The sequence below is a fragment of the Bubalus bubalis genome, chromosome 20, assembly GCF_019923935.1.
Source record: "Bubalus bubalis isolate 160015118507 breed Murrah chromosome 20, NDDB_SH_1, whole genome shotgun sequence".
Taxonomy (NCBI): domain Eukaryota; kingdom Metazoa; phylum Chordata; class Mammalia; order Artiodactyla; family Bovidae; genus Bubalus; species Bubalus bubalis.
The window spans coordinates 68168231-68182173 of record NC_059176.1 but is presented as its reverse complement, the minus strand read 5'-3'; the positions used below and the strand labels follow the sequence as shown (position 1 = coordinate 68182173).

Sequence of the window (13943 nt, the reverse complement as noted above, 5' to 3'; positions counted from 1 at the left end):
ACCATGTGACCACCAAATCCTTCATGGACAGACTAAGTGTTCTCACACCAGTCATGCTTCTCTCTAGACAGACAATGCCAGAGAGGAAGGAAGATCTGAGTGTGGTCTGCTGCCCCCAGGCCAGTCGATGTGTCTTGGTCTAGAATCTGGGGTAGGCAGACTCTCGTCCCGTGGGGCATACTCATTTCCAGAAAGCATCAGAGATAAGTTAACTCAAGTCCCTGTGCATAGATGCAATGAGTGGGAAGTGCATTGTTTGGCATGATGAATAGAATACATATAGTCCTGAAGAGAGATGATGACCCAAAAGTCATGCTCAGTACAATTACACTGAGGCCCAATGGACACGGCAGTCCAGAGGCAGGATGTCAGGGATCTTTCTGTCCCTTCTGGAGCCCTGGGATTTGACTGCAGAGGTACCCTATCCCTCAAAGAAAGTCCTTATGTCTCTACAGTGCCTAAGGGCTTCCATGTGGCCAAGGCCTGGTCCTGCCTTTGGTTTTCTTTCCTGTTCCCTACCTCCAGAGTTTTGCTGAGAGAATGCACTGGTCATAGCAAACATCCTCTTCCAACAACACAAGAGAAGACTCTACACATGGACATCACCCAGTGTCCAACACCAAAATCAGATTGAATATTCTTTGCAGCCAAAGATGGAGAAGCTCTATACAGTCAGCAAAAACAAGACTGGGAGCTGACTGTGACTCAGATCATGAACTCCTTATTGCCAAATTCAGACTTAAATTGAAGAAAGTAGGGAAAACCACTTGACCATTCAGCTATGACCTAAATAAAATTCCTATGATTATTCAGTGAAAGTGAGAAATAGATTTAAGGGACTAGATCTGATAGACAGAGTGCCTGATGAACTATGGACAGAGGTTCATGACATTGTACAGGAGACAGGGACCAAGGCCATCCCCAAGGAAAAACAAATGCAAAAAAACAAAATGGCTGTCTGAGGAGGCCTTACAAATAGCTCTGAAAAGAAGAGAAGCGAAAAGCAAAGAAGAAAAGGAATATATAAGCATCTGAATGCAGAGTTCCAAAGAATAGCAAGGAGAGATAAGAAAGCCTTCCTCAGTGATCAGTGCAAAGAAATAGAAGAAAACAATAGACTGGGAAAGACTAGAGATCTCTTCAAAAAAATTAGAGATACCAAGGGAACATTTCATGCAAAGATGGACTCAATAAGGACAGAAAAGTTAGGGACCTAACAGAAGCAGAAGATATTAAGAAGAGGTGGCAAGAATACACAGAAGAACTGTACAAAAAAGATCTTCATGATCCAGATACTCACGATGGTGTGATCATTCACCTAGAGCCAGACATCCTGGAATGTGAAGTCAAGTGGGCCTTAGGAAGCATCACTATGAACAAAGCTAGTGGAGGTGATGGCATTCCAGTTGAGCTATTTCAAATCCTGAAAGATGATGCTGTGGAAGTGCTGCACTCAATATGCCAGCCAATTTGGAAAACTCAGCAGTAGCCACAGGACTGGGAAAGGTCAGTTTTCATTCCATTCCCAAAGAAAGGCAATGCCAAAGAGTACTCAAACTACTGCACAGTTGTACTCATCTCACATGATAGCAAAGTAATGCTTAAAATTCTCCAAGCCAGGCTTCAGCAATATGTGAACTATGAACTTCCAGATGCTCAAGCTGGATTTAGAAAAGGCAGAGAAACCAGAGATCAAATTGCCAACATCTGCTGGATCATCTAAAAATCAAGAGAGTTCCAGAAAAACATCTATTTCTGCTTTATTGACTATGCCAAAGCCTTTGACTGTGTGATTACAGTAAACTGTGGAAAATTCTGAAAGTTATGGGAATACCTGACCTGCCTTTTGAGAAATCTGTATGCAGATTTAGTTAGAACTGGACATGGAACAACAGACTGGTTCCAAATAGGAAAAAGGAGTACGTCAAGGCTGTATATTGTCACCCTGCTTATTTAACTTATATGCAGAATACATCATGAGAAACACTGGACTGGATGAAGCAAAAGCTAAAGTCAAGACTGCCAGGATAAATATCAATAACCTCAAAAATGCAGATGTCACCACCCTTATGGCAGAAAGCAAAGAAAAACTAAAGAACCTCTTGATGAAAGTGAAAGAGGAGACTGAAAAAGTTGGCTTAAAGTTCAATATTCATAAAACTAAGATCATGGCATCTGATCCCATCACTTTGTGGCAAATAGAAGGGGAAACAGTGAAAACAGTGGCTAGCTTTATTTTTCTGGGCTCCAAAATCACTGCAGATGGTGACTTCAGCCATGAAATTAAAAGACACTTGCTCCTTGGAGGGAAAGTTATAACCAACCTAGACAGCATATTAAAAAGCAGAGACATTACTTTGCCAATAAAGTTCCATCTAGTCAAGGCTATGGTTTTTCCAGTGGTCATGTATGGATGTGAGAGTTGGACTATAAAGAAAGCTGAGCACCGAAGAATTGATGCTTTTGAACTATGGTGTTGGAGAAGACTCTTGAGAGTCCCTTGGACTGCAAGGAGATCCAACCAGTCCATCCTAAAGGAGATCAGTCCTGAGTGTTCATTGGAAGGACTGATGTTGAGGCTGAAATTCCAATACTTTGGCCACCTGATGGAAAGAACTGACTCATTTGAAAAGACCCTGATGCTGGGAAATATTGAAGGCAGTTGGAGAAGAGGACAACAGAGGATGAGATGGCTACATGGCATCACCGACTCAATGGACATGAGTTTGAGTAAACTCCGGGAGTAGGTTATGGACAGGGAGGCCTGGCATGCTGCGGTTCATGAGGTTGCAAAGAGTTGGACACGACTGAGCAACTGAACTTAATTGAGCCCCCACTGCCCACCCAGAGGATGTTGGCAGGCCTTTATTTAGCTCCTTCTCTCAAATTTTGTCTTTCTGTCAGATGTTTTGCCGAGGATCTTGCAATGGCCTGAATGATTTGAGGTGAGTGGCTCTCTATGGTCCTAGACACAGGCTCCAGAAGTGTTGGACTGCAGAGGAGGCCCTCCTCAAGGCAGTCCAGACGGCCAAGTCTTTTTTGTGATCTCATTCCTCACAAAGTAGGACTTCTTGACTTCTGTCAAGATGGTGGCACCATCTTGATGGGTTAAGATCTTGAACACTGAAGAACCTTTTGTTAGGCTTGAATTCTAGTCATATGGGTTATAGAAGCAATGTTTGCTTCCCTGGTCCCTGGAGAACATCTGCACACAGGTTTCTGCATACCTCCATGCAGAGCATGCTGATCCACTGGGGGTCAGTCACCTGTGATGTGTGCTTTGCAGTCTCCCAAGAAGAGGGATCATCCCCAGGCCTGGCAATGTTAAGAGGCTGGCAGGAACCCATCCACCAGATCTTGGCAGGTAGGTGCTGCTTGCTGTCGAAAGATGAATCACAGTCCCTGGGATACCATAAGACTTGACCAGGTCATGTTCAGGCATGGCAAACAACTGTGAGGCCAGTTGTTTCTGATGGACCCTTTAGTGGGTTTTGCTTTACTGGCCAACCCAGGCCTCTTGTGTCTCCTAGGGCATTCTTCCTCTCTGAGGGCCACAGCTTTTAAAGATGTCTCCCCCTAGAGGAGAAATACCTCTGAGATTACCTTCCTAATAAGGCCTTTGAGAGCCATTTGAAGCCCTGGTATCATCTGCAGCATGAGGCCCTGTTTGCCCAAAGTAAAAGGTTGGCCCCATGACATGGACTGAGTAGGGAGTAGTTGCATTACTGTTTGGGGAGTTTTGTCAGGTCATTGGAGAGGATGCTGCAGCAGACAATGACAGCTCTTTTGCACAGCCTGAATATTCCCATGCAGGGCATTGCAAGGTTGACTGGTGCTAAGCCCATAGGCCTTTCTCCGTATATCTGATTTCTTGAGCATAAATTCATGTGGTCCCATAACTACATTGTGTATTTTTACCAAGGAAAATAGAAGCCTAGTGTCTTGCACAAGCTGGGTTTCAAAGAGGTAGAGGAACCAGAGATCAAATTGCCAGCATTCACTGGATCATAGTGAAAGCAAGGTAGTTTCAGAAAAACATTTATTTCTGCTTCATTGACTTCACTAAAGCCTTTGTGCTCATCACAACAAACTGGAAAATGCTTAAAGATGGAGTACCAGACCACCTTACCTCTCCCGTGAGAAACCTGTATGTGGGTCAAGAAGCAATAATTAGAACCATACATGGAATAATGGACAGGATCAAATTTGGAAAGGAGTGCAGCAAGGATGTATATCATCACCCTGCTTATTTAACTTATTTGTAGAGTACATCATGTGAAATGCTGACCTGGATGAATCACATCTGAAATCATGATTGCCAGGATAATTATCAACAACCTCAGATATGCAGATGATAGCACTTTAATGGCAGAAAATAAAGAGAAACTAAAGAGCCTCTTAATGAAAGTGAAAGAGGAAAGTGAAAAAGCTGGCTTGAAACCCAACTTTAAGAAAAACTAAGATTATAGCATCCAGTCCCATCACTGTATGGCAAATAAAAGGAAATAAAGTGGAAATAATGACAAAGTTTATTTTCTTGGGCTCCAAAATCACTGATGATGGTGACTAAAGACATGAAAGTAAGGAAGGAAAGCTATGACAAACCTAGACAGCATATTAAAAAGCAGAGATATCACTGCCAACAAAGGTCCATATAGTCAAAGCTGTGGTTTTTCCAGTAGTCATGTATTTACATGAGAGTGGGACTATAAAAAAGGCTAAGTGCAGAAGAATTGGTGCTTTCAAACTGTTGTGCTGGGGAAGACTCTTCAGAGTCCCTTGGACTTCAAGGAGATGAAACCAATCATAAGGAAATTGACCTTAAATAGTCATTGGAAGGACTGTTTCTGAAGCCGAAGCTCCAATACTTTGGCCACCTGATGTGAAGAGCCAACTCATTGGAAAAGACCTCAATGATGGGAAAGATTGAAGGCAAAAGGAAAAGAGGGCAGCAGAGGATAAGATAGAAAGATAGCATCACTGACTCAAAGGACATGAACCTGAGCAAACTCTGGGGGATAGTGGAGGACAGAGAAGCCTGCCATGCTACAGTCCATGGGGACTCTGAGAGTCAGACAGGACTAAGAGACTGAACAGCAACAGCAGCAGTGTCCTGTTTGTCATCTATAGTTTTAACAGACATTGAAGAACCAGTAGGAATTTCTCCTTTCTTTAATCATTCCATGTTGTGTGAATCAACTATTGCATAATTAATGGTGCTTTTGATTGCATTCTATATTTGTTTTTGATATAAAGATACATCAAATAAATTATTTACCATTAAAATTTTTATTTTTCATCATTGAATATTGTCCATTTTTTGTCCTTCATTACAGACTACTTAGTAAGATGACTTTTTGGTCATTTTTGACTGTACTTTTACCATCATATCTTCCTGCATTCAATCTAGCCACTTGTACACTGAAATTTAAACTTTATTCCCACTAGGTGCTTTCTGGAACTATTATGGATATTTGTAAATATGAATATTTCCTAAATAATTTAGTTATTTGTTGAATGCCTTCTTAATATCTGATCCTAATTGGCAGGAATTTTCCGAATAGTTTAGTGCTCTTCAGTTTTTATTTTTCAAGCATTTTGATACCAGTTTTTTTGGTACTTTTTATTCTCTTTTTTTCTTTCTGCATGTCTGATTGATAGGTGGTACACAAGTCTATGATTTTATGTGAGTGACAACACCAGTGTAGCATGTGGTAACTCAAATTTCAAATAAAGCATTGGACTAGTGAAAACAGGGTTCTATGAAAGTTTCATTCAATTGGGAAACATGAAGATTATAATGGATTTTCGTCTCATAAATGACTGGCATAATTTCCAAGATCCTTTCGAGAAACTTTCATCTATCTTCTGAATTTACTTTAATTGAAACTTCAGAAGTTTTATTATTCTATGGTGAATATTTGTTATAACCTAAAAATGTTTAAACAATTCATTTTCATTGTATTTTTTAGGGTGGTTATAGTGTTGTGATATGTTTTAAGCATTCATGGACTACTCACAATTAAGAGAACCTAGGCAACTGTGTCCTCATGTTTGAGATTCATATATATGCTTTGCCTATGATATGTGGTCTTGAATATAATATATGCAAACTGATATATCTTCTAACATTTCTAATATTTGCATTGCTTTACTTCTTTCCTTAGAAAGGAAGTGGGCTTCCCTGGTGGCTCAGATGGTAAAGCGTCTGTCTGCAGTGCAGGAGACCTTGGTTCAATCCCTGGGTTGGGAAGATCCCCTGGAGAAGGAAATGGCCACCCACTCCAGTATTCTTGCCTGGAAAATCCTATGGATGGAGGAGCCTAGTAGGCTACAGTCCATGGGGTCGCAAAGAGTCAGACATGACTGAGTGACTTCACTTTCACTTTCACTTTAGAAAGGAAGTACATAGTGCAATTAATTATTATTGTTCTTGATATTGCATCCTGATAATACACCTAAGGACTTGCTTGTTTGTGTCCTTGATTGATAAACCTGTAGTCAACAACATAAGCATTTTGGATATTTTAGAGTAAGAATAATAATCCTTGTGTAGAAATTATAGAATAGTCCACATGAATAGTACATACATGAGAGATGTAGTTCTCAATAATAATGATGAAAAAATGAAATCTCAATCTCCTAAAGCACCTGGTAGATCCCCAGAAATGTTGTAGTAAATGTTCCAGTTTACCCTTGAAAGGTTGTTTTGGTCTACAGGTTACAGTTCTTGCCTCAGGCACGAAAGGTCCCAGGTTCGGATTCAGGACAAGCCCCCAAGATGAAAGGTTGTTGCTGAGCCCTGAAAGACGCCAGGATTCTTGGCCTCCAGAAGAGAGGAAATCAAATGATGAGGCTTGATCACTCAGAGCTTTTGTGTGATAAAGTTTTATTAAAGTGTAAAAGAGATAAAGCTTCTGACATAGACATCAGAAGGGGGCAGAAAGAGTGCCCCGCTGCTATCCTTAGCAGTATGTTACATATTTATCAGCAGGCTGCTAATTAGAGAAAGGAAATGTCTCAAAACTCAGAGTGGCACCCTCATCCACATGAATTTTGAGATAACACTGGCACAAGGTGAGTCATCCCAGGTGATAAAACAACTGACATGAATCTTAAAGAAAGGCAGGTTTCCAAGCAAATATATAGTTTCATTAACATAGGGATCACAATAAACCGTGGACAATTCTGAAAGAGATGGGAATACCAGACCACCTGACCTGCCTCTTGAGAAATCTGTATGCAGGTCAGGAAGCAACAGTTAGAACTGGACAGGGAACAACAGACTGGTTCCAAATAGGAAAAGGAGTACATCAAGGTTGTATATTGTCACCCTGCTTATTTAACTTCTATGCAGAGTACATCATGAGAAATGCTGGACTGGAAGAAACACAAGCTGGAATCAAGATTGCCAGGAGAAATATCAATAACCTCAGATATGCAGATGACACCACCCTTATGGCAGAAAGTGAAGAGGAACTAAAAAGCCTCTTGATGAAAGTGAAAGTGGAGAGTGAAAAAGTTGGTTTAAAGCTCAACATTCAGAAAACGAAGATCATGGCATCTGGTCCCATCACTTCATGGGAAATAGATGGGGAAACAGTGGAAACAGTGTCAGACTTTATTTTTTTGGGCTCCAAAATCACTGCAGATGGTGACTGCAGCCATGAAATTAAAAGATGCTTACTCCTTGGAAGGAAAGTTATGACCAACCTAGATAGCATAGTCAAAAGTAGAGACATTACTTTGCCAACAAAGGTTCGTCTAGTCAAGGCTATGGTTTTTCCTGGGGTCATGTATGGATGTGAGAGTTGGACTGTGAAGAAGGCTGATCGCCGAAGAATTGATGCTTTTGGACTGTGGTGTTGTAGAAGACTCTTGAGAGTCCCTTGGACTGCAAGGAGATCCAACCAGTCCATTTTGAAGGAGATCAGCCCTGGGATTTCTTTGGAAGGAATGATGCTAAAGCTGAAACTCCAGTACTTTGGCCACCTCATGCGAAGAGCTGACTCATTGGAAAAGACTCTGATGCTGGGAGGGATTGGGGGCAGGAGGAGAAGGGGACGACAGAGGATGAGATGGCTGGATGGCATCACTGACTCGATGGACGTGAGTCTGAGTGAACTCCGGGAGTTGGTGATGGACAGGGAGGCCTGGTGTGCTGCGATTCATGGGGTCGCCAAGAGTTGGACACGACTGAGCGACTGAACTGAACTGAACATAGATTAGGAGAACAATTGTATGAGTAAAACTTATTGGTTTGTTGAACCCTTATCGGTTCTGAGTCTTAAGCTGAACGAATTGACTTGAAGAAAGACAGAGTCTAGGGTAAAAACATAGTTCATTAACATAGCTTAAGAAAAACATTTCCATAAGAAAAACGCATTGGTTAGCTCAAGATTTGACTTTGGAAGTAATGATGCTAAAGCTGAAACTCCAGTGCTTTGGCTACCTCATGCGAAGAGTTGACTCATTGGAAAAGACTCTGATGCTAAGAGGGACTGGGGGCAGGAGGAGAAGGGGACGACAGAGGATAAGATGGCTGGATGGCATCACTGACTCGATGGACGTGAGTCTCAGTGAACTCCAGGAGTTGGTGATGGACAGGGAGGCCTGGTGTGCTGCGATTCATGGGGTTGCAAAGAGTCGGACACAACTGAGAGACTGAACTGAACTGAACTAAGTTCAGGTGGAATCAGGTGTCATCATGGCAGCACAGAATTTTAAGAGAAAACTTTTAATTTTGTATAGAAAAGGGAAAAAATTTGACACTTGTTGTTTGTTTCTTCCTGCCGCTTAAGAGAGAGAGAGAGAGAGAAAATGCCTGACACTTGCAGCCTATTTCCTCTGTTTGGAGACTCCTAGCCTTCCTGCCTGTTACCCTGTCACCCTGACACCAGGGTTTAAAGATACTATATCTGGTAAGAATTTTCAGGAAAGAATGATTAAATCTCTGGGTAATTTTATAGTTCATCATCTTCATCATCAATTGAAAATGGGCAAAAGACATGAATATATTTTTTCCAAAGAAGACAAATAGAAAGCAGCTTTATCATTTCATTGATGAGTTCTAGAATTTTACTGGTAGCATCGTTAGGATTTTCTATGTATAGTATTATGTCATCTGCAAAGAGTGACCGTTTTAATTTTTCTTTTCCAATTTGGCTTCCTTTCATTTCTTTTTCTTCTCTGACTGCCATGGCTAGGGCTTCCAAAAGTATGTTGAATAAGGTGGTGAGAATGGACACCCTTATCTTGTTCCTGATCTTAGCTTTCAGATTTCAGGAAAGGCTTTCAGATTTTCACCATTGAGTGTGATGTCATCTATGATTTTGTCACATATGGCCTTTATTATGTTGCAGTAGGTTCTCTCTGTGCCCATTTTCTGGAAAGTATCATAAATGGGTATTTAATTTTATTAAAATAATTTTCTGCTTCTATTGACATGGTCATATGGTTTTTATTCTTCAATTTGTTAATGGGGTGCATCACAGTCATTTAGAGATATTGAAAAATTCTTGAATCCCATTTGATCATGGTGTATGGTCCTTTTAATGTATTGTTGGGTTTGTTTTGCTAGACTTTTGTTGAGGATTTTTGCATCTATGTTCCTCAGTGCTATTGGCCTGTAATTTTCTTTTTTGTGATGTCTTTCTGTGGTTTGATATCAAAGTGATGGGGACCTCTTTAATGAGTTTGGCAGTGTTCCTTTCTCTGAAATTTTTTGGAAGAATTTCAGAAGGATAGTTGTTAACTCTTCTCCAAAAGTTTGATTGAATTCACCTGTGAAGTCATCTGCTCCTAGATGTTTGTTTGTTCTGAGAGGAGTTTTTTCACTCGGTTTCAATTTCAATACTTGTGGTTTGTCTGTTTATACTTTCTATTTCTTCTTGATTAAGTCTTGGAAGGTTGTACCTTTCTAAGAATTTATTTCTCCTAGGTTGTTCAGTTTATTGGCATATAGTTCCTTGTGGTGTCTCTCACAATCCTTTGTATTTCTGTGATGCCAGTTGTAACTTCTCCTTTTTCATTTCTAATTTTATTGATTTGAGTCCTCTCCCTTTTTTCTTGATGAATCTGGCTAAAGATTTATCAATTTTGTTTACCTACTCAAAGAACCAGCTTTTAGGTTCATTGATCTTTGTTATTGTTCTCTTTGTCTCTATTTCAGTTATTTCTGCTCTGGTCTTTATGATTTCTTTCCTTCTAATAACTTTGAATTTTAATTGTCTCTCTAGTTGCTTTGGGTGTTAGGTTACATTGTTTACTTGGGATTTTTCTTGTTTCCTGAGGTAAGATTGTATTGCTATAAATTTCTATACTATTCTATGGGACACTGCTTTTGCTGTGTCCCATAGGTTTTGGATCATCATGTTTTCTTTTACATTTGCCTCTCTATATTTTTTATTTCCTATTTGGTTTCTTCAGTGATCCATTAGTTATTTAGTAGCATACTATTTAACCTCTATGTGTTTCTGGTTTTTATAGTTTATGGGTTTTTTTTTTTTTTCTTATAGTTGATTTCTAATCTTATAGTATTGTGGTCACAAAAGATGCTTGATATAATTTTAAGTTTTAAAAATTTACTGAGGCTCAATTTTTGGCCCAAGATGTGGTCTATCGTGGAAAATGTTCCATGTGCACTTGAATGGGTATTCTGCTGCTTTTGAATGGAATGCTCTGTATATCGGAGAAGGCAATGGCAACCCACTCCAGTACTCTTGCCTTGGAAAATCCCATGGACGGAGGAGCCTGGTAGGCTTCAGTTCATGGGGTCACTAAGAGTCAGACACAACTGAGCAACTTCACTTTCACTTTCACGCATTGGAGAAGGAAATGGCAACCCACTCCAGTGTTCTTGCCTGGAGAATCCCAGGGACTGGGGAGCCTGGTGGGCTGCCATCTATGGGGTCGCACAGAGTCGGAGATGACTGAAGCGACTTAGCAGCAGCAGCTCTGTATATATAGCAATTAAGTCTATATGGTATAATGTGTGATTTAATGTCTGTGTTTCCTTATTGATTTTCTTTCTGGATGATACGTTGTCCATTGTTGTAAGGGGAACGTTAAAGTTCTCTACTATTATTATGTTACTGTCAGTTCCTCTTTTTATGACTGTTAGTATTTGTCTTACATATTGAGATGCTCATATGTTGAGTGTATATATACATTTACAACTGTTATATCTTCTTATTGGGTAATCCCTCGACATTATGTAGTGTCCTTCTTTGCATCTTGTAACAGTCTTTATTTTAAAGTCTATTTTGTCTGATATGAGTATTGATACTCCAGCTTTGTTTTGATTCCATTTGCATGAAGTATCTTTTTCCATTCTCTTACTTGCGATCTGTCTGTGTCCCTAGATCTGAAGTGGGTCTCTTGTAGACAGCACCTATACAAGTCTTGTTCTTGTATCCATTCAGTCACTCTGTGTCTTTTGATTGGAGCATATAATCCATTTACATTTAAGCAAATTACCAATGTTTGTGCTTAATGCCATTTTGTTCATTTTTACGAATATTTTCTGTAGGTCTTTTTTCTTTCTCTTTTGTTTCCTTTTCTTGTGGTGTGATGTACATACAATTTTAGTGTTGTGCTGGTGTTGCTTTTTCTTTTGTTTGTGTATCTATTGTAGTTTTTTGGTTTGTGATTACCATGCAGTTTTGATATAGCAGTCTATATAAATATAAGATTGTTTTAAGTTGCTGGTCTTTTAATTTCCAATGCATTTCCAATACCTTGCCTTTTTATACTTCTCACAATTGCTAGATTTGATGCTGTATTTGTGTGCAGATGATTTCCCACTTCTATTTTATCTTTGCCTTTAACAGTGAGTGATCTCATTTGTAATTTTTGTTGTTGTTGTTGTTTGTTTCTAGTTGTGGCCTTTTTGTTTCCACCTAGAGAAGTTCCTTTAGCATTTCTTGTAAAGTTAGTTTGGTGGTGCAGAATTCTCTGGGTTTTTGCTTGTCTGTAAAGCTTCTGATTCCTTTGTTGATTCTGAATGAGGGCCTTGGTGGGTATAGTATTCTTAGTTATAGGTTATTCCCTTTCATCACTTTAACTATATCATGCCACTCCCTTCTGGCCTGCAGAGTTTCTACTTAAAAATCAGCTGATAACCTTATGGGGATTTCCTTGTATATTATTTTTTGCTTGTTAGTTTTAATATTTTCTCTTTTTTCCCCAGTTTTATCAGTATGCATCTCTGCATGTTCCTTCTTGGGTTTATCCTGCCTAGTGAAGTGAAAGTCACTCAGTTGTGTCCGACTCTTGCGACCCCATGGACTGTAGCCCGCAAAGTTCCTCCGTCCATGGGATTCTCCAGGCAAGAATACTGGAGTGGGTTGCCATTGCCTTCTCCAGGGGATCTTCCCAATCCTGGAATCGAACCCATGTCTCCTGCATTGCAGGCAGATTCTTTACCGACTGAGCTAGGAAGGAAGCCCATTATCCTGCCTAGGACTCTGCAATTCCTGGACTTGGGTGACTGTTTCCTTTTCCATGTCAGGGAAATTTTGAGATATGATCTCTTCAAATATTTTCTCAAGCCCTTTCTCTCTCTCTTCTTCTGGGACATCTATAATGAAAATGTTGGTGAATTTAATGTTGTCCCGAGGTCTCTAAAACTGTCCTTATTCATTTATGTTCTTTTTACTTTATTTTGTTCTGCCGCAGTGAGTCCCATCATTTTGTCTTCCAGCACATTTATCTGTTCTGCCTCATTTACTCTGCTACCAATTTCTTCTAGTGTATTTTTAATTTCAGTAGTTGTATTGTTTATCTCTGTTTTTTCCTTTATATCTTCTAGCTCTTTGTTAAACATTTCTTGTATCTATTTAGTCTGTTCCTCCATTCTTTTTATAAGATCTTGGATCATCTTACTATCATTACTCTGAATTCTTTTTCAAATACATAGCCTATTTCCACTTCATATAGTTTTCCTCTGGCATTTGTCTTGTTCCTTCATCTGGAACATATTCCTCAGCCACCTTATTTTGTCTAAGTAATCCACAGGCTACAGGATCATAGTTTCCCTTGGTTCTGGTATCTTCCCCCTTGTAAGTGAGGCTGATCCAAGATTCTCGCTCAGGCTTCCTTGTGGGAAGTACTGGTGGCTGCCCACCAGTGGGTGAAGCTGGATCCTGTCCCTCTGGTGGACAGGGCCCTGTCGAGGGGTGTATTTAGTGGTAGCTGTGGGCTCAGAAAGACTTTAAGTGGCCTATACCAAGGGAACATTTCATGCAAAGATGGGCTCGATAATGGACAGAAATGGTACGGACCTAACAGAAGCAGAAGATATTAAGAAGAGGTGGCAAGAATACACAGAAGAACTGTACAAAAAAACATCTTCATGACCCAGATAATCACGATGGTGTGATCACTCACCTAAAGCCAGATATCCTGGAATGTGAAGTCAAGTGGGTCTTAGGAAGCATCACTACGAACAAAGCTAGAGGAGGTGATGGGATTCCAGTTGAGCTATTTCAAATTCTGAAAGATGATGCTGTGAAAGTGCTACACTCAATATGGCAGCAAATTTGGAAAACTCAGCAGTGGCCACAGGACTGGAAAAGGTCAGTTTTCACTCCAGTCCCAAAGAAAGGCAATGCCAAAGAATGCTCAAAATACTGCACAATGCTCATCTCACATGCTAGTAAAATAGTGCTCAAAATTCTCCAAACCAGGCTTTTGCAATACATGAACCATGAACTTCCAGGTGTTCAAGCTGGTTTTAGAAAACGCAGAGGACCCAGGGATCAAATTGCCAATATCCCCTGGATCATCAAAAAAGCAAGAGAGTTCCAGAAAAACATCTATTTCTGCTTTATTGACTATGCCAAAGCCTTTGACTCTGTGGATCACACAAAACGGTAGAATATTCTGAAAAGATGGGAATACCACACCACCTGACATGCCTCTTGAGAAACCTATATGCAGGT

The 13943-nt window shown here is 40.1% G+C and overlaps 1 non-coding gene across 1 annotated transcript; it reads left to right on the top strand.

The window, feature by feature from the left end:
- The first annotated feature begins 258 nt into the window (after positions 1–258).
- LOC112580958 lies at positions 259–339 on the top strand. The gene has a single exon (XR_003105415.1). It is a non-coding gene; the product is annotated as a small nucleolar RNA SNORD115 (small nucleolar RNA).
- Positions 340–13943: the final 13604 nt, after the last annotated feature.